Below are 21,258 nucleotides of genomic sequence, written 5' to 3'. Positions count from 1 at the left end.
CACATCAAAAGCGATACACTAAATTTTACAAAAGACTAAAACATCCCTTGCATTGAAAAAACAAAGAAGGGTAAGAATGACTTGTTTAAACGTGCAAGTTGATACTAAGTGATGTCCCAACCTTCACAAATCACAGATGTAACGCTTGAGAAAGAAACAGAAATCTGTTCACAGATGAACAAGATCCTGCTTTTGTAAGGGACAATCCAGGCCATGGTGCATTTTTAGTAAATTAACAGATGTTTTTGATAAATCGGTAACTCAGAAGGATTCATCATGCTCATTGTGTTTGACAAGCACGAAATTAAGCAAGTTAAATCAGTCCCAAGGAAAGAAAAATGCTGTGCGGGCAATCCATCAAATGATCAAAACCTAGAGTAGTCTCTTCAGGGGGCAAATGCTTATACTACTTGAATATACTTTTGCTCAGAAAAGATTTCAATCGGAAGAACCTCAGGTAGAAGATTGTACATGCAATTGTGACAGCATCAATCCCATACCTCATAAAATAGGGTAGCTTAATACTTGATGCATAAATTTGCATCCGATTCCTAGGGGAAAACAATTCAATATTAAGATGTGCTGTGTGATGGGTGCTCTGACTTGCTGTGGTCTCACAAAAAGTCCTCTGCTCCTAAGGGGATGCAGAATGTCTCGGATTCGGGAGACAAATTTCATGTAAGTTCAAACTCACATTCCGCCTTTAATTGGCTGAATGATTTTGGACGAGTTATTTAACTTCTCCGTAGTAATCTCCTTAATCTCCTCATCTGTAAACTGCTGATAATAGAACCTACCTCCTTAGAATTACTTGGATTAAATTAGCTAATACATGTAAAGCCATACAGTACTGAGAATGGCATCTGGCACAGAGTGAGCACTCCAAGCAATTTTTGCATCTATAACAGTCAAGGATCACTTGGGTCCCAGCAGAAGGACAATTACGGTCTAGACTGTACAAAAAAGATGAAATACCATTGAGTCCTAAAATTCAAACGCTCAAAAGAAGGCCTTGAGATAGAGGACTTGGTTTAAAGGAGGGGATGAGACATTCTAAGTGACTGGAAAAGGCAGGACTGAGCATGGCCTTTAAGGAAGAACCAGCCTGACTGGAGTGGCAAAATAAGGTTGTGAGAGCACCCTGACCAGATAAGATGTGGCAGGTTGATAGAAGATTTAAATTCCATTGCTGAGGAGATCAAGCTCTGAGAGGAACCTATTATAGTTTCCTCAGGGAATGTTGTAGAAATAGTATTTGTTTCTAGAAAACAGGACAGAATGTAGGGGAAGAGTCTAATCAGACAGCTCAGTGCAGAGGTATTGAGACCCACCTAGGAGTAAGTAGGTGAGGTTGGGGACCAGGGTAATAGGCATGAGTAGAGGAGGAAGGCAACTACGAAGGCAAAACCAAGAGGTGGTTAAGCGGTTAGATGTGGGGACAATGGACAGCGGAGACAAAGATGGCTCCAGAACTTTGGGGATGCCTCCATGGTCTAATGTTGTATCTAGGTGAGATAAGGCAATATCAGGTAGATGTTAGAAGACACACTTATACAAAGGGAGTTTAGGAGCAGGCCTTTCCTTACGTATCTGAAGTTTTCTAACTGCTACTGAGAGTGAGAAAAGAGGGTCAAGACTTCTGAGTATTGTAAGAGGATGTCTTGGGCACTGGAGCACTACTCAATATAGTTGTTTGTCCTGAAGGACACACAACTCCTGAGTGCTGACACAAGGCGAGATGAGAGTTACAAATGGTGAACACTTTGAAGCTCTACTCCCAGAACAGCTCTCAAGTACACAAGACAGTATTGTTAACTACCAGTAGTGTCTTACAAGCTCACATTGAGTTTGGTAGGATCGATGAGTCCGGAGCAGATGAAGACAAGGGACGGCTGGGATTTCTAAGAGCTCCCTAACTGAATCATCCGTCTGCCTTAGGGTGCCAAAATGCAGGGTCCTGGGTTTGCAAGGTGTGGGACTGGAGTGTGAGGCGAGGCAGGTCCACATTGGAATGGCCTTGCTGTTAGGTCACCATCAGGGCCTGCCCCAAAGAGTCCATGGACCGAGGGAGAGCCACTCTACACATTTCTTGGACCCAGGGTCTTCCCATCCAATCTCCATTCTCCTTGGACCTGCTAAGTTAGTCTCCATTCTACACTACACAATTATCTGGGGGGAAAAATCCTTAAAATGGACTAGTAGCGTGAACAGAGGGCGTAGGCATGATGGCTGTCTCTGGGAGTGATTTCTCATTAAAGTAAAGTTTAAAAATACCTTTCTGGTATCTTCTAAATGGTCTACAGTTACTTTTATAACTTCTCCAGGAAGATATCATTTCAGCCAGGGCTATAGTTTAGGCCACGATCAGATGCTTGGCACCAGAATGGTGGCTTATTCACATTAAAAAAAAAAAAAAAAGTGCTCCATAATCATTGCACCTGCACCCTCTAAGTTCTGATTTCTCCCCAGGACTCTTGGTTGCTATATTATTTTTAGTGTGTTCTGCCATTGAACAGATGTTTCCATATTAAGTCCTTGTCCCTGTCATCCTGTATGTTTTAGCACCAAAGGCGACTTTAAAAGCAAACCAAACTAAGCCTAAATAATACAACACAGGAAACACAGGGATGGTTGACTCCTTCATTCCACTCGCTGTGATTAAATATCTTGACCACAATCTCTCTCCAGCATCTTTAGCACAAAGAATGAAAATCCTTGAGATGTAATAAAGGGGCTAGACGAAACTCCCATACACTGAAGTTATCACAACAATTTTACAGAAGAGGCTGCCCTAAGGGTCTATTACATCTGTCTTTTAAAGTTGATGGAAAATTCTCATTGCCTATGTGTTATGGTAAAACAAAACGCAGGCCTGGAAAATGACTGACTTTAAAAATAACAACATACTTAAGAGTCCAGCTTGCAATCATTAGAGGTAGTACAGCTGGGGTCAGTTTATAGACTTCTGTTTTTAATCTGCATAAATAGTCTAGTGCTTGGCCAGAGCAGGCACACAGCTGCCTCACCAGGCTGACTGACTTTTCAGTCACCCCGCAGACACCCAGAGGTGCTGAGATATGGGTCATGGCAGGTCTAAGAGTCATGATGAGGCTGAAAAGTGAGAGTCCTTCTACACTCCCACAAGGAAAACCCAGAACTTCTGACAATGTTTTCTCCACTTGGAGCTGACACTCTTTTGAGTTCAGCTAATGAAGAAGAAGCTCCAAGTCCCACCTCAAGAACATTGTGTCATGATACTTACACTGCCCAGACTGACAGAAAGGTCTATGCTGCCTAGTTCCAATGTGGAAAAACCAAAGCAGGTTCCTATCGTAAATCATACAGAGTGGTGGCAGTGCATGCTAAAGATTGAATGTTTGTGTTCCTCCCAAATATATATGTTGAAATTCTAAGGCCAATGTGATGGTGTTAGGAGGTGAGGCCTTTGAGAGGTGATTAGGTCCTGAGGGTGGAATCCTCATGAATGGGATTAGTGCCCTTATAAAAGAGGTCCCTTGCCCTTGTGCCATATGAAGACACAGCCCCCAGAATGTGAGAAATAAAATGTTTGTTGTTTAAGCCCCTCCCCGGTCTTATGGTACTTTGTTATAGCAGCCCAAAAGGATTAAGCCAGTGCTCGATACCCTTCTAGGTGAAGGGGTCATGTTTCTATGGCATAGGGCCAACCATTTATTCAATAAACATAGGACATTACTGAAGTCTAGGTTCTGGTATTGTTGCAAAGAGGGTGCAGGCTTCCCAGAGAATTTGTTGTCTTGCTTTTTAGAAATGAGATTATGCATTTAACAGTTTAACTTCAGGGGCACCTGGGTGGCTCAGTTGGTTGAGCGTTTGACTCTTGATTTCAGTGCAGGTTGTGGGATCGAGCCTCGCGTTGGGCTCTGCACTGAATATGGAGCCTGCTTAAGATTCTCTCTCTCTCCCTCTGCCTCCCCTCCTGCTTGTACACCCTCTCTCTAAAATTAAAAAAAAATTAAATAAATTTAACTTCATAGAATGAAAAATTAAGAGGAAGCCTACAATTGGAAGTCAAGTGACTGATAGAGAATTTCAGAAAAAAATAGAACAGATCAGAGTAGTTGGGGGTAGCATCACAGAAGTGGGACTTAATCCATCAAACACTCATTTAACAGATTCCATGAATTATACTTTCCAAGGACTCAGAGGTATAAAGAACTTATATCAGGGCCTGATTCTGATATCTTGGTGCTTAGTTTTATCCAGTGAATAGTTGAACACAGCAGGAATGTACAGACTGAGGAGTGTCGTATAACAGATACAATAAATGAGACCCTTTCAGTCACAGCACTTTAGATCTGGAAGAATCCTCAGAAATATCCTAACCCAACCTCCTTTTATAGATAAGAAAACTGAGTTTGTCACTTGTCCAACTTATGCTGTTAAGTTTGAGACTAAGCTGGGATTCAGGCCCTGTTATAGACCCTGAAGGATAGGCAAATTCCAGTAGAGGCAACAGTAAGGTTGATGTGCAGTTAGTAGAGACTAGCCCATTATAAAGCACCTTGCCTTCCCCTAGTGTCTGTTCTGATTGATGGGTGCCCCTGCTGACTCATTAACTATTCTGAATGTCACCCCTGGGCAAAGGCACATCTCATTTCCTGCTCAGCTATATCAGTGTAACAGAAGAAGTAGAGAGAGTTTTTAATAATGAAATACTAGGAAGCAATTAATCTCTTAGCACTGCAATCACGCGTGACATAGCAATCACAGTTTTCTCTAAAGGTATCACAAATAGAGAATGAATGTACAAAAGTGATCCATATATTAAAAGGGTAAAGAACAAGCTACATCCAACACCACGATTCCATTTATAAAGTTCAAGAACGATGTTAGGTGAAGTATACACAGCTGGTGAAATTAATAAGGACAAAGCAGGTTTGGTTTTGGTTTGGGTTTTTTTGTTTGTTTGTTTGTTTGTTTTTGGCTTTTATGGTACTAAGTCTTTACTCAGGAAGAGGGGAGGAGGTTGGAAAAGTGTAGAGACTCACAGGGGGTTTCTGGGACACGCCAGTTTTCTATTTTTTTAACACTGGTAACTCTGCGAGCGTTCATTTAATAACTAGTCACTAGAGTACACATCTGGTGTATGCACTTTTCCATATGCTATATTTGGCACACACAAAAAAACCAAAAAAACAAAAAACAAAAAATGAAAGCTAAAGCAGACCGAAGTTTGGTTTCTTTTTTGAAGGCTGGGAAAGTAACGTGGGCAGATCATCAGGTTCAATGAGCAGCTGCTTGAAGATGGAACAAAGGAGCTTGGGAACAAAGATGCTCAAATGGCGTCACAATTAAAATGTGGAGATTAGCTATCAGCACCCCTGTGTGGAGAATAGCCCTTGGCAGCCTCTCACTCCCACACAGAGTGGTGGCTGTCACAGCATTCTTCCTTAACAGCCCTACATTTCTAACACTCCCTGGAGATATGGCCCACGGAACTTCTAGGAAAAACACACAATAAGGATTTTGATAATAAATGGGCTGAGAAAGTTAAAAAAAAAAAAAAGAATGAATCATTGATTTTTGAATCGATTTCTTTTTCCATTGTCTCATTTTCAAGTGTACTATTCAGTGGCATTAAGTACATTCATAATGTTGTGCAACCATCACCACTATCCATTTGCAGAGGACGCATCGATTTTTGAACAGCAAAATGTGGGCACAGGATCTCAAATCTGCTATCCTTTTTGGACAAAGAACCAGGGAAGTTTTAGTGGTCTGTGTGCATCGGGAGGGAGACAGCAGTGGGGCGGCGGGTCCTAAGAGGACAGCCACAGCAAGCATCCCCGGCTGCATGCTGGTGCGCACCTCGTATAGCCAGGCAAGGACACCACGCGATCACCTCGCGCAGTCCTTCCGCAGCGCTGCTGGTGCGCGCCGGGCCACTGGACTTGACGCACTGGTACTAAAAAGAGGCTGCCCTGCAGCGGGGCCGTGTGAAGGAACTGCTGTGCCTGGTGGGGGTTTGAGCCTTCCCAGACCTGCAACTCTTTGGGTTTGGGTTTGATTCCACAAAACTACTCTCTTGCTTTATGATCTGCAAAGTTGGCATAATTTTGGAGCTGGAAGGAGCCCTAGAGATGACCTATTCAAACCCTCTCACTGTCCAGTTGCAAGAATCAAGAAGCCTGTGAGAGATGGCGCCGTGGAGGGAGCTCAGCACTGCAAAATCCCGCAGCCGCTGCACTCATTTTAAAATTAAAGTGACTAAGTTCTTAAAACATTTTTCCTGTGCTTTATTTTGAGTAGCCAGAACCTCCCAGGAGTAATAAAAGCACAGTCACAAATCTCTAATCTGGCGGGGTGTTTTTTTTTCCCCTTTAATTTTACCACATGTGGACCCTGAAATTATAATAATAAGGAAAAGGACAGAACACAGTAACTCACAATGTAACACAATCTACCCCAGATGTTGATTGCAGACGGATTCACAAGCACAGTCTGAGAGCTTGTTCCAAAAGTGGGGAGATGCTGGGACCCTAGAATAGCAGCCATGGTCCTCAGGTAAAATGTCCCTATCTATATAGTTTATAACCAAGGCCATTGCTAATACTCAGAAATTATTTATATTTATGCCCTTTGTCCATTTCCGGCTTCTTCCCTTCTCCTCCTTTCCTTTCGTGGCCCATGTCCCCACATTTCTAATATTTCCTTCTCTCTAGTTCCCAGGAGCATCTCGCTAGCCCTTGGGTTTTCAGAACTTCCCATTAGAACATCTTGGCTAGGACTGTGTGTCTAAAAAAGCCTCTGACTCATAGGACTATTTTCTTGATTTTCTATTACCAGAATCCCTTAATATCCTTCTCAATTCCAAATTGTCCTATATTGACTTCCCAAGATAAATTTATAATCTAATCATGGTTTATGAAAGAAGGACCACATTATGACTTTAGAGGGCCCTAGGCACTTTTACTTTGGTGGCCCCCTTCCTCCATACAAAAATATAAAAGATGATATTGTACAACTGCATTGGAAGAAAAAACAAATATAATCCAGCCTGGATTATTATTTTTCCCCCAAGAATTTTAAGAAAAATAAGAATGAAACATTTGCATGGGCTCCTGCAAATATTGTCGGCCCTGGGCATTGCACCTGTGGTGCCTTATGCATAGCCGGCCCTGCCTGTTGGTGCTGCCCAAAGATTGCCTGGGTTACATCAGTATATCAGATTGTGTTGGGTTATCACTTAGGATACTATTGGTTGTAAATAATTGGATAAAACTCAAATGGGAGCTTAAACAATAAGGGGAATTTATAGGCTAACAGAGCTGTTAAGTTCAGTCTGATGTGGCTTGGAGTTAGGCCCCTTCCCCTGTGAAACTTCCATTGTTCAGAAAAAGTCAGAGACCATGTCATAGACCTCGTTTTTTGCTTGTCCATTGGCCATTGCCCTCCCTGCCTACCTTACTATCAGAGCTCACCTCCATGATGGAAGGAGCTGAAAGTGCCAGACGAGCTTTCTCAGCCTCCCTGGAGGCTATGGTTTAGGTACCTGACCAAACTCTAGCCACTGCAACTTCAGTGGAAGGATGCTTCCGGGTTTCCTCCCCACTTCGATGTGCAAGAAGTTCCGACTCCTTCTGTCCTACTTTGGGATGTGTGTAGGCTTCTGCAGCTCTCTTGATTCCATGAGAGGCCACATGGACCACACTTGGAAGGTGGCAGAGCAGAAAGATCCGATTTCAGGTTCTTGATGGCATTGCTGAACTACATAACCAGCCCTGAAACTACCTACCTCTGAACATCTTTACTAAGTGAGATAATAAACTCTAATTGATGCAACTTTTAGTTGGGTCTTTTATTGCTTGCAGCTTCCTACAGATAATGAAAAAAACAAGTAAACCCCAAATTTTCAGATCTTGACAAATGTTATTAGGACAATAAATATGATGGAGGACTACTTCAAATTGATAATGCTAGAAGGACTCTCTAAAGTGACAGTTGAGCCTCATGGAGCCAGCCATACGAAGGTCTGAGAGGCAAGGTGCTTTAGCCAGAGCAAACAGTAGCTCTAAAAGTCCCAAGTGGCAATTATTAGAGGGAATCTGAAGAACAGAAACAAGTCTCTTGGCTGAAGTACAGTAAGGAAGGGGAGGGAGTACAACGTGAAGCCAGAGATGTTACAAGGCATTTTGCTTTTTTGCGAATGCCTTGACACAATGCTGTAATTTTGGTTCTGGGAAGCTGGGTGGAGGGAACATTTGAAAGATATCAAATGGCAAAATCTCATTTTGTAACCAGCTGCTTAGCGTACATATTCAATGTGGTAGCAACACCTGCCCATTTCCTTTATAAGTACCATCCTTCAGCGCCTAGGCTCCTCCTTTTCAGAGAACCATACTCCTCTCCCATGTGGTTACCACAGAAGCAGCTAGATATTATAAAAGGACTCATCTCCCTTCCTATAGTTTACTGGACAGGGATGGGTACCTAATCTAAAAAGGCCTTTTTCCTGGGGACTTTGGAATTGGGGGCAGGAGATCAAGTTAGTGTCTTGCAAGTGGTAAAAGATGTAAGATTTAAAGCTTGAAAGATGCAGTCATATCTTGATCATATGGGAAAAAACATGGTTTTCCATCCTGAGAGAAGGAAGAAGGGAAAGACAAGCCTGATGGAATTCAAGTCCCAGGTTCTTGTAGGTTCCTAAAGCCCAGCCCTATCTTTCCCTTTCTCAGTTTGGTGATTCCATTTCTATACCCTGGTTTATTTCAGGGACCCTTTTAGGGAGAAGGGGAGATGTCAGTAATTGGAATCAAGAGTGAGATGGTAAAATAACAAATCTTAAAATATAGGATTAGCAGAGTAAAGCTGAGGTGGGGACCAGTAATGATTCAGGGATCCAGAGCTGAATGTCAATGTTTCTGGTTATATAGTAGAAAAGCAGTGGATTGATTATCTATTGTCTCTTGAGGACCATGAGACTATAAAGATTTCAGTAGTGGGGTGCCTGGTTGGCTCAGTCCGTGGAGCATGAAACTCTTGATCTTGGGGTTGTGAGTTTAAACGCCACGTTAAGTATAGAGATTACTTAAGAATAAAATCTTAACAACAACAAAAAAAGATTTCAGTAGAACTCAGTTTCCACCATTTATTTTGTTCTCTCTTTAAGAAAACTAATTTCCAGTTAAAGCTGGCTTACTTCCAAGTATATAGAGAACAACAGAGTCTGCTTTAAGAAAATACTTTTTTGCTTATAAGCAGTGATCTATGACCACTAGCGCTTGGATAATTGTCTTGCTAAATTGCACCAGCCAAATTCTTAACACTCTAAAATCAGGGCACTAATTTGTCAATTTGGGGTAACCTGAAATCTTATCACTCTCCTTCCCTTGTTCCACCCCATCCTTAACTTTTGCAAATTTAGTACCACTGCCTGGCACATTCTCTTCTACTAGGAAGAAAAGTTCCCTTGCTTCTACTAACATTATCATAATTCTGGTTCTCCCCCACCTCTCAAGTTTGAGCTCACATCCTGAAACTTCCCTGTGAATTCAGATCTAGATTAGGTACTTCTGCTAAGTACTCGTGAAACACTGTGTTTCTCCTATCACATAGCATATAGCATTATAACTGCTTTTTAGTCTTTCTGTACTGCTAAACTCTAAGTTGAGAGCTGGGCACATAGCAGGTGTTTAATAACGACTCTTGTATGAATGAATGAATAGTTATAATGAATACTGAGATAATATATGTACAGTATCTGGCACATGAGCCATCAACACATTGTTTCTTGTTAGTTTTCTTTTGTGATTCATAAAATAACCCTAGAACCTGAGTTCAGCAGGGCATACTGCATTGCACTTCCGTGGGAACAGCTGCATAGGTGGAACTAGGGATCATGCTAACATGTAACCATTTGGCCAACCGTTCTAGCAGGTGCCTAATCCATTAGAACAGAAGAGCCTGGCCTTCTATGTGGGAGAGATGATCAATCTTGCTTGCCCCCATAACAGAGCATAAATTCACTTATTAATAACCTAAACATATGGTGACTGTATCTATGAAGAATTAAAATTAAATTGAATATTCCAAGATAGAAAATTATTTACCAGGGATATTCTTAACTACAATCCAAGTAGTTACATTGAACTATTTGTACTGATAAGATCTTGCTTATAATATAAATAATCAATAACCCCTTTATATATAAGCAGTAATCATTAAAAACAACATTTCCAAACATATAAACCACAATAAAAACTAAGAATACATTTAAGGTATATGAAGCATAACTAAAAACTATGGAACTTTACTGAGGATCATAAAAATACTTGAATAAATGGAAAAATAGCATGTGCTTTTAAAGATTCTTCAGTAGTATAAGATGCTAATTCTCCTCAAATTGTTTTATAAACAGTGACATTTCAAATAAAGTACCAAAGATTTTTTTTGGCAAAATTTTTGTTGAATAATAACATACATACAAAAAGTACATGTAACTCTACATCTCAACAAAATTTTAATTATTTTTAAATGGGTATAAGTTCAAAGTTTAACTGAAGTAAAAATGGAGGAAAATATCCCATAAAATTTCAGTTTAAAAAAATTTTTAATTTTGGAGCTGGCACTCTAACATAGAAATTAGCAGAAAAGAATAGAAAGCCAAAAAACAAGCTTGTGAGAACATGTACAAATAAATGTGGTAAATGTAGCATTTCAGATTAGTGAGTTAATGATAGCATCTTTTTAAACAATGTTTATTTATTTTGAGAGAGAGAAAGAGCATGAGCAGGGCAGGGACAGAGAGAGAGAGATCAAGAGAGAGAGAGTCCCAAACAGGCTCTGCACTGCCAGTGCAGAGCCCTATATGGGGTTCAGTCTCAGGAACCATGAGATCACGACTGAGCTGAAACCAAGAGTCGGACGCTCAATTGACCGAGCCACCCAGGTGCCGACCCCCCTTTTTTTAAAAAAAAATTTATTTATTTAATGATAGAACCTTTAATGGCGCTAGAATGATTGTGATATCAGTGTCTAACTAAACATTGGATTTAAAAAATAAATATGAATAAAATCAGAAAAGATCTAGAATAATATATAGCTTAAAATTTAGGATTTGTGGGTTGCCTGGGTGGCCCTGACGGTGGGGTGTCCGACTTGGGCTCAGGTCATGATCTCATGGTTCCTGAGTTTGAGCCCCTCATTGGTCTCACTGTTGTCAGTACAGAGCCCACTTCAGATCCTCTGTCTCCCTCTCTCTCTGCTCCACCCCTGTTTACTCTCTCTCTCTCTCTCTCCTCTCTCAAAAATAAATAAACATTTAAAAATATTTAGGATTTGTAAGCATTCCATTAAAAACTGAAATCATAGTAAAAAATTAATAGATGTGTCTATATACATTTAATACTTTTCTGTGGTGACCACCATAAGTGACAGACAAATGACAGGTTAGGAAAGAGTGTTATCTGCTATCTTCATTCCCAGGCAGTGTCTTTGATAGGAACGAGGTGTGCTGTATTGATTGCATGTGCAGATCTTGGAGTCTGAATATGAAATGGCCCACTTACAAGCTGTCTTAGGTTGGGTTCCCTGGAAGCTGTGGCTCAGAGGAAGAGTTTTATAAAAGTGACTTATCAAAGATGTTCTCTTCGGTGGAATCTGGAGGAATGAAGGAAGCAGGCTAAGACAAGGGGGAGAATCTAGGCAAAGACAAGGTTTCAGGTGAAGCCTCACCTCAACTTGACTTTATGGGAAGATCTGGAGCAAACGTACCACGGAATCTTCTGGCCTTAAAGCAAGCAGTCCGGGCCTTTGTATCTCCACTGCATCAGTTGGTCATTGTTTGCAGGCCATCCAGGCATTTGGGACAGGCTGAGGACAATTTTCCAGAGAAGGGTGCAACTCTGAATTGTTAGCCACCAAAGATCATGGCAGCCAAAAAATGAACGCACTAGGTGGGCAGGGGATTGAGGGATAGCATGAGTAGCATCTTGTAAAATAACTAAGTCATTCTGGTTAAGTTACTTAACTCTCTCATTATAAACTCATTTATAATGAAAACATATCTTTGATGCCATAGGGACTGTAGAGATATGGTAAGGAATAGTATATGTCAGGAAATAGTCTAACAAAAACACTCAAACATTAGCATTCAGAGAGTTTTACAACTCTAAACATTCACTAATTGCAAAATAGGAAAATTACAAAGACTGTAATTTTGTCTGCAAAATGCAAGTACAATGAATAAGTGAAGAAATAGAATTGTCCAAAACATGGAAATATTTTCTCTCTCACTGTAACTATAGAAGTACAAGCTTAAAGCAAATTACTGTTTATTTCTTATCAAAGAGCCAAAATCAAAGATAATACTCAGTATTGGCAAGGTGTCTGTGTGGGAATAGAGGAACCTCTTGCATTCCTATTAAGAGTATAAAATGACGGATTGTGTTCTGGGGGGCATATGGGAAATCTATCTGAAGCTTTTAAATCATGTATACCTTCTATAATGGGCATTCTCATTTCCAAGAATTTATCTGCAGAAAATTTGGCCAAATACTTGAAAATACAAAGGTATATAATATTATTTTGGTATTGGAAAATTGGCATGAGCTAATAAAACAGAAAGGGATAATAATGACAAAGCAGTTACTATAATGAATAATGGTATAAAAATATACTTACTGAAAGGAAATTAAGTCCAAACTTTAGTCAAAAACACAAATTAAAAAATTGTTTTCAGACAAGATGATATAATTTTTAAAAACATTTGGAATTATATACACTAGTGGTGATTATTTTTGTGAGAGGAGGTATTTTTGTCTTCTTTGTGCTCATTTGTATTGCTCTGATCTTTCTACAGTGAACAAGTAACACAACAGTAACTCATAAGTCTCAGTTTTCTCCTTAGGAACTCAAGCCTGAGGTACAAGCCTGTAGGTACAAAACTTATTTGAGGATGGCCATTAACCACAATTTCTAGTTATTTTTGATTTCTTGCTATTTATGCCAAGCATAAATTTGTAAGCAAATTCTTGGAACATATTTCAAGAAAGAATCAAGACCATCAGTTTCAAGCAAACAGATTTGTTAAACACATAGACACAAATCACTAGGCACAATGAATGCACATCTTTACCCAAAGAAGAGAAAGAGAATCTTTTTTTTTTAAGTTTATTTATTTATTTTTAGAGAGAGAGAGAGGAGAGGAGCAGAGAGAGAGGGAGAAAGATAATTCCAAGCAGACATGGAGCCCGATATAGGGCTTGAACCCATGAACTGTGAGATCATGACCTGAACCAAAACCAAGAGCCAGATGCTCAACCAACTGAGCCACCCAGGTGCCCCCAAAGAGAATCTGTTGTGTAAGTGTGATTGGTGAGAAAACTATCGTAGACTATTGCTTTAAAACTTGATTTACACTCATTCAAGGGATTACTTCTTCAGGATACTCATTTTATCCTGTCTTTCTTTTTTTTAATTTTTAATGTTTATTTTTGAAAGAGAGAGAGACAGAACATGAGTGGAGGTGGAGCAGAGAAAGAGGGAGACACAGAATCGGAAGCAGGCTGTCAGCACAGAGCCCGACTCGAGACTTAAACTCACGAGCTGTGAGATCATGACCTGAGCCAAAGCTGGATGCTTAACAGACTGAGTCACCCAGCTGCCCTTCATTTTATTCTGTCTTTAGGCTCATTTCACATTTGGTCAATATAGCAAACTGTATCAATCAGAATCACAACAGAAAACAGATGGCACAAATGGGGTAACTGAAGGGAGGTTCAAAAGGGGCAGTTTACAAAGAAGTGGGCAAGGCTCAGGGCTAGCAATATCAGAGAGGGGTTGAAAGAGTAGGGAGGAGGAGCTGTTATTGGAACCTTGAGAAGGTCGGTTGAGAGACGCAGGGACAGAGTGGAACAAAAGTCACCATACCTCTAATGTAGGACAGCTGTGCCCCCTCCAAGTGTTGGCTCAGCATTTCAGGCAGCTTCAACCTCAGGGCACCTCCATACCAGCACAAGTGTCCACAGTCCCCAGGCCAGGATAAGAGAGAGCGCAGAGAAGCCCACGCCAGCTCTTCAGTGCAGCTCACTGGAGGTGATGGGTCATGTCTGCTCGCATCTCGTTGGCCAAAGCAAGTCATGTGGCCTTGCCCAGCTACGAGGGGCTGGGGAAGAATCCTCATATGCACCTAAAAGGCAAGGAGAACTAGAAACATTGGTGAAACACACAGAGAGTAGTCCCTGCTCTTTTATATTATGCTTCATTCCTTTGTATGAGAGACAGGCTCTTACCCAACCTTGGGACATACTCTAAGCTGTGCGGTCTCACGGTAGCCACTAGTCACATGCCAGTGACTGAGCACCTGAATGTGACTTGAGATGTGCTGTACTTGTAAAATATACCTCAGATTTCAAAGATGCAGCACCAAAAGAAGAATGTAAGATAGCTTATTAATGACTTCTAATATTGATTATAGGTGGAAGGATAATACTTTTGAAATACTGGGTTAAATAAAAATACATTATTATTTATTAATTTTATCTATTTTTACTTTAAAAAAATTTTTTTAAGTTTATTTATTTCAAGAAAGAAAGTGTGAGTGGTGGGGTGGGGAAGAGGGAGAGGGAGAGACAGAGAATCCCAAGCAGGCTCCCCACTGCCAGCACAGAGCCCCACGTGGGTTTCAAACTCACGAAACTGAGATCACGACCAGAGCCAAAAATCAAAAGTTGGACACTTAACCGACTGAGCCACAGAGGTGCCCCATCTATTTTTATTTTCTAAAATGTGGTTTCTAGATAACTTTGTATGCAGCTTCTGTTTGTGGTTTGCGTTATTTTGCTATTGAACTGTGCTGTTCTAGAGAGTTCTCTTGGTTCCCAGGAGGGTTTCTAATAGAGAGAAAGAATTACCAGCTTCTGCTAGAATTCTCCATAGGATGAATCATTGCTTTAGTTACTCCTGTAGCTAAGTAGCTACCCAAGTGATAAGGTTTTCTTCTTTTATTTTAATGTCTAATTTAAATTTCTTTATAAAAATTCAGGATCAGTTTTTTTTTTCTCTCCTCCATAAAGGCAAAGCACAGGTGGTTCATAGAGACTATTATTCCATGTAGAGTCTTTTTTATAAAACATATTTAAATGTCACTCAGTTTCATTAAAACAAAGGAGCCATTCAGCAAATGTGCTGCTTTTTTAGTTTCTTACTTTTTCATGGAAACTCATTTTGAAGACTTTGTCTACTTTTTTATTTGGAAAGAGAGTACAGAGAAAGTTGTTACCTTTACCTTTTCCTACATATCGAGAGCTGAAGTTGTTAGTTCTCAAATTTTCTTGGAAATATGGTCACACAGTAACTATTCTACAACCTGTGCCAGAGATGCCCCCTCCGTCCCTTCGGTCCCCTCCCTTCCCCTAGAGCCAGCTCTCTGCCCCGGAGGCTGACCTGCTGGTCTACACTAAGTGGTCTGCAAGGGAGAGTTCTGGTAGAGACTAGAAGGGAGTGGAGCAGGGTCAGGGTATTTGTTCACCTGCGAGGTAGCCTCTGGCTGTATATTTAGGGTTGAGTCAGGAAAAGGGCATCACTCTAAATAGAAGAGTTTAATACAGAAATTAGAGTACTGACTGAGTGCCACTGCTCCCTTTCATGACTGCAGGTTCTACTGCTCACTCTGCTCAGCCTTGTGGGTCTAGGAGTGGTGACAGCTTTGCTGTTCCTACTCTCAGGTGACTGCCCTATCCCTTGTGACTCCCTAATAGTCCCCTGAGTGCCCTTGAAGTGAGCATGCCATCTGCATTCTACAGCAACCGCAACACCAGGTGCTCGGGCATCCTGTGGGAGGGCTACATCCAAACAAGAGGTCGTTGAGTGTCAGGACCCAGAGGGGCACCATTTTGAAGATATTTGCTCAAGTCTAGGAACATAAGATAGCTTTTCATATATTTCTGGCTGATATTTTTAAAAGCCTTTACAATGTCTTGTTGGAACAACAAACTCTAATATGACTAAGGTAAGAAAGAAAGTTATCAGGATGCATTTTTATATGTTGTAGGTTTTTTCTTTGGCAAAGAAATGTCAATATTTGAACCACACATTAAGTTCTATACTCATCAGTTCTTGGTCTTCCAAGTATATCCTGTACTTCTTAAAAATTTTTTTTTAATGTTTATTTATTTTTGACAGAGAGAGAGACAGACAGAGTGCGAGGGGGGGAGACACAGAATCTGAAGCGGGATCCAGGCTCTGAGCTGTCGCCACAGAGGCCGATGCAGGGCTCCAACTCACAAACCACGGGATCATGACCTGAGCCGAAGTCAGATGCTTAATTGACTAATCCACCCAGGCGCCCCTACTTGAACTTATTTTAGATGGGAGGTTGAAAATTTTACTTTGTTTCCCCACCTGTACAATGAGGAGTTTAAGACTAGATGATCTTAAATATCCCTGTGCACTAACATTCTATAAGTCTATGATATTTCTGTCAAATTTGTGAAAGAGTTGTTTGGCTCAGGTGAGGTGAAGGTGCAACTGTTTTCAGTTGTCCTGCATCTGGGCTCACCCAACACCAGCCACCTCTACTATGCCTAAGTTTGACCCCAATGAGATCAAAGTTGTATACTTGAAGTGCACCAGTGGGGAAGTTGGTGCCATATCATTTGCCCTGGCCCAGTAGACTGGCTCCCAGGATCTGTCTCCAACAAACGTTGGTGATGACTTTGCCAAGGCACCAATGATTGAAAGGGTCTGAGGATTACAATGAAAATGACCGTTCAGAACGTACAGGCCCAGATTGAAGTGGTCCTTTCTGCCTCTGCCCTGATTATCAAAGCCCTCAAGGAACCGCCAAGAGACAGAAAGCAGCACAAAAACATTAAGCACAGTGAAAATACCTCTTTTGATGAGCTTGTCAACATTGCCCGACAGATGCAGCACCGATCTTTAGCCAGAGAACTCTCTAGAACCATGAAAGAGATTCTGGGAACTGCTCAATCAGTGGGCTGCAATGTTGATGGCTGCCACCCTTATGACATCATAGATGACATCAACAGTGGTGCAGTATAATACCCAGCTAGTTAAGAACTACAAAGGAAAACATTTCAATAAAGGATCATTTGACAACCAAAGAAAAAGTTGTGGGATATATTGGTGAGGTGAATGTGCAGACGTCTCTGGAGTATTGGGATGACTATTTTGTGAAACAATTTCACTTTCTCACTTGACCAAGAAAATCAGAGAGAATTATTTTTACCAATGCCCTTGAAAGCAGGACATAAAAGAATGCATGGTACTAAGAGCACCAAGCTTGGATCAGAGGTCAACAAATAATGGCCCATGAGCCAAAGGAAACATGCCACCTGTTTTTGTAAAGTTTTATTGAAACACAAGCCATGCTGAGTTGTTTATGTATGGTCTATGGCTGCTTTCTCACTACCATGCAGAATTGAACTGTTGTAACAGAAATTATATCGGCCCATAAATCTTAAAATGGTTATTATCTGGCCCTTTGCAGAAAAAGTTCGCCAATCTCTGGCTTAAAATATGTAAGCAGCTCTCTTTAAGCAAAATTCCCCACCCGGGTTTTTTAGAAGTGACGTACCCGAGACCCTAATAGTGGGTGATTAAAGGTACAAATAAATGTCTATTTTGAAAGCACCTAAATTTTAACACTTGGTATGACACTTGAGAGGCAGCCTGGTAATCCTAGGATCTGATCCCAATTCCATTCTTTACAAGCTTAACAATCTAATGAGAGTTACCTAATTTTTCTTAATTCTAAAATCCCATGAGATAATACATGGAACACCTTAAATTTCTATCCTAAAGTCAAGAGTTATTAAATAGCAAGTTGACATTGCAGAAAAGGAAAATCTAGATCTATGAAGTCAGAAGGTTGGAAAATGCTTCATATGGGCACAGAGCTGAACATGCGATGTTCAGTAAATTATTGAATAACCATCTACCTCCCAGTGGCCCTCATAAAGCCACTCTTTCAGCAAAAAAACCTTGAATCTCTCAGGCAGGTGACATGCTAGGAATGATGCATGGGAATGAGAAGCCAACAGTAGAATTTGGAGTGACTGCTGCCCGGCAACTGTGCGGACTAGGACCCTGGCCAGGAAGATACCGGGGTATCACAGCTCTCAAGCTACAAATGCGTCTGTAGTTGGCTCCATGAAGTTGCTCTGCAATGGAAGCTTCCAACTATGCATTCACAGGGGATTGATTTCCAAATGAGGAACAGACAACCTGCCGAGGAATACCTGTGTTCCTCAAATGTCAAAGCTGGAACTAGAAGGATTTAGAGATACACTGAAGGGGAAATCTTCAGGAACAGACTGAGGGTGAAAAGGATCATCCTTATGTATTTGTTTTCAGAACAAAAGGGTTTTTGTTTTGTTTTGTTTTGTTTTGTTTTAAAGATCATTACAAAGAAATCTAATTCTTCTCTTCTGGCTGGGCAGAGCTTAAAGTCCAACAACTCACTCCTATTTCTCTCCCTGAGCTGGAATTCAACAGATAAGAAGAGAGTCTTAATGATTAATCAGCTCAAGTGCGGCTCTAAAACAAGAAAGGGACTTTATTTTCATTTTAAAGATGAACAAACTGAGGCCCTGAGGTATCAAAACGCCTATTCGAGGTCATATAGTTCTTTTGTGCATAGTGAAAATGAATCCCTGGGGTTCTGATTTCCGCTGTACTCTTCTCCAAAGCATCCTGCTTCTCCAGAACTGAGAACTTAGGTAGACCACACTGGTCCCGCCACTGACCTACTGCATGATGTTGACATATTGGAGGATCTCTCTGTGGCTCTGTTTTCTCCTCCGTAAAATGGTCAGAACACCTACTTACCCCTCCTCATCAAGATGGTGAAGCTCAGCTGCGAACACAGACATGAAATTGTGATTCAGCGGACATGGCAGACACTTATTTTTCTGTATGAAACCCATTCCCTTCTTCCTCATTAACCTGATTTTACCCCAGCAGCCATATGTCCCAGAGAATAAATCATGCTTAAACCATGGCAGCCAATGGTGGTCCCATCTCCTTTCCAGTGACTGGACTACAGATTGTCATGTGACCCAGAACTAGTCAAGAAGATAGAGAGGAAAGCCTGGAGAGGGGTGTGGAAAACTTGAAGGAAGTTCTGTTCTACCTGGTAAAAGGCACAAATGGTGGGACACCTGGGTGACTCAGTCAGTTGAGAATCTGGCTCTTGGTTTTGGCTCAGGTCATGATCTCATGGTTTATGAATTCAAGCCCTGTGTCAGGCTTTGTGCTGACAGAGCCTGTTCAGAATTCTTTCTCTCTGCCCCTCCCCCCACTCTCTCTCAAAATAAATAAATAAAAACTTCTTTTAAAAAAGGCACAAGTGGTAACATGAAGAAAAGTTTAAGTGTCTGGAAAGGATGCTCTTATGTGTGATGGTGAACATCATGGGTGGAAAAAAGCAGGTATCAGTGACAAGCTTGTTCACTTTTTTGACAAATACTTATGGTGTGCTCACCATATGTGAGGCACTGGGAATACAGCAGAGAGCAAGCAGACCCAAATCCCTGGCCCCATGGAGATTACATTCTAGTGATGGGGAGACAAACAAGATAAATAAGCACAATATGTAGGATATTGGGGAGAAGTGTGGAAGAAAGAGATGAAGGCATGAATAGGAACATGAGTGATTGGGGGCTGAAGGTTTAGGTAGGATGGGAAGGATGTCTTCATGGAGAAGAAAAGCCTGAAGGAAGTGAGGGAGTAAGCCATGGTGGAATCTGCCATTAGAGTCACCTATCAGAGGGCACAGCAAGGTGTCTTGTGTGGCTAGAGTGGAGCAAGCAACATGGGGAGGGATAGAAAGTGTGGTCAGTGGTATCGACCGCAAGTCATGTGGAGCCTTGAAGCCACTGTGGGTCTTTGTTTCTTACTCTGAGTCACACTGGAGTCCACTGGAAGGTTTTGAACAGAGAGATGGCTTGATCAGACCTTCATTTTAGCAGGATCATTCTGGCAACTTTGTGCAAATAGGCTGAAGAGGTACAAGGGCAGACATGAACTACTCAGGGGGATATTTAATTAACTACTCCAGCCAGAGTGGTAGTGTGGAAATGTAAGAGGCAGTCCAGATTCTGCATATATTTGGAACACGGAGTTGGCAGTACTTGTTAAAGATCACATTGGGGGTTGAGGGAGTTGAGGACAACTGAGGTTGGGGTTTCAGCACCTGGGATGGTGGAGTTGTCATTTACTAAGTGGGGAAGAGTGTGGGAAGGGTGTGCTTTGAGAGCAATGTCAGAAACTTGCTTTTCATCTTGTCTGAGATGGCAAAAATTAGTCATCAAGATGGATATGTCATGTAGGCAGTTGGATAACAAGTACAACAAATTAGGCATTAATCAAATGGAAGAAACACCAGGAATGAGTCATAGGGAAGCATCTGGCTTACTGCAGGATGATTTCTATTTACTAACACTGATTCTAAAAAGTGAACATTTCCCCTCCATGTTTAACAAATCATTTTGGGGAAGATGTTCTCAAGATGTTTTTAGAGAACACAGGTCTAGAGGGAGAAATTTTTACCTATGCTAGCAACCTTTGTAGCAAGTATGGATGTTTTATAATGAATGATGGTAACCCCCTGGGTCTACACCTACTGAATACATATCTACCTGAAAAATTCTTTAGTGATTATGTGACATTTCCAATCTTCAGTGGATCTATAGTGAGAGTAATACAGTTTTTAGCAAGTTGCTTGTTGACCAAAAAAATATACCAAACTGTGATTTAATCTTTTGGTGTCAGGATCCCAGCCCTAGGATAAATTTAATGGAAGGACAGTGTTACCACAATGCTTGGATTTCAGTTTAATCCTGAGTCAGTCCTGAGGTCCAGAGGACTCTTGGAGCTGACAGTTGTTACCTGGATTAGGAAGTGGTTGTTGAGCCATGAGGGCTAAATTGTGACAATGAAGATGACAGTTGTGATTGCGTCCATACGTGGATCTATTCACTTGGGCTGAATTACAAAGCAGGCACAGAATATGGTGTTCTCTCTTTCCCTCCACCCCTGCCCCTGTGTCCATCTCTGAATCTTCCACAAATCTGCTTTACAGAGTGACCTTTACTCTGTGAATGTTTAAAACTCTAATCCATTATTAGTAAAATCAAACAGAACTAAGGAATCTGGAAGACTTTAACAAAGGAGAGTTAACGTCCTCAGTGGGCTATTCATCCATGCCTACCAGGAACAACGAAATCCCAAAAGATGAACAGGCACAAAGGACAT

General features: G+C 41.1%; 1 pseudogene; it reads left to right on the top strand.

Moving 5' to 3' along the window:
* The first annotated feature begins 5,695 nt into the window (after window positions 1-5,695).
* LOC128315745 (60S ribosomal protein L12-like) lies at window positions 5,696-20,185 on the top strand (annotated as a pseudogene).
* Window positions 20,186-21,258: the final 1,073 nt, after the last annotated feature.

The sequence above is a fragment of the Acinonyx jubatus genome, chromosome A1 (genome assembly GCF_027475565.1).
Source record: "Acinonyx jubatus isolate Ajub_Pintada_27869175 chromosome A1, VMU_Ajub_asm_v1.0, whole genome shotgun sequence".
Lineage (NCBI taxonomy): Eukaryota > Metazoa > Chordata > Mammalia > Carnivora > Felidae > Acinonyx > Acinonyx jubatus.
Note: the sequence above shows the minus strand (reverse complement) of the source record. Positions and strands in the feature narration are given on the sequence as shown.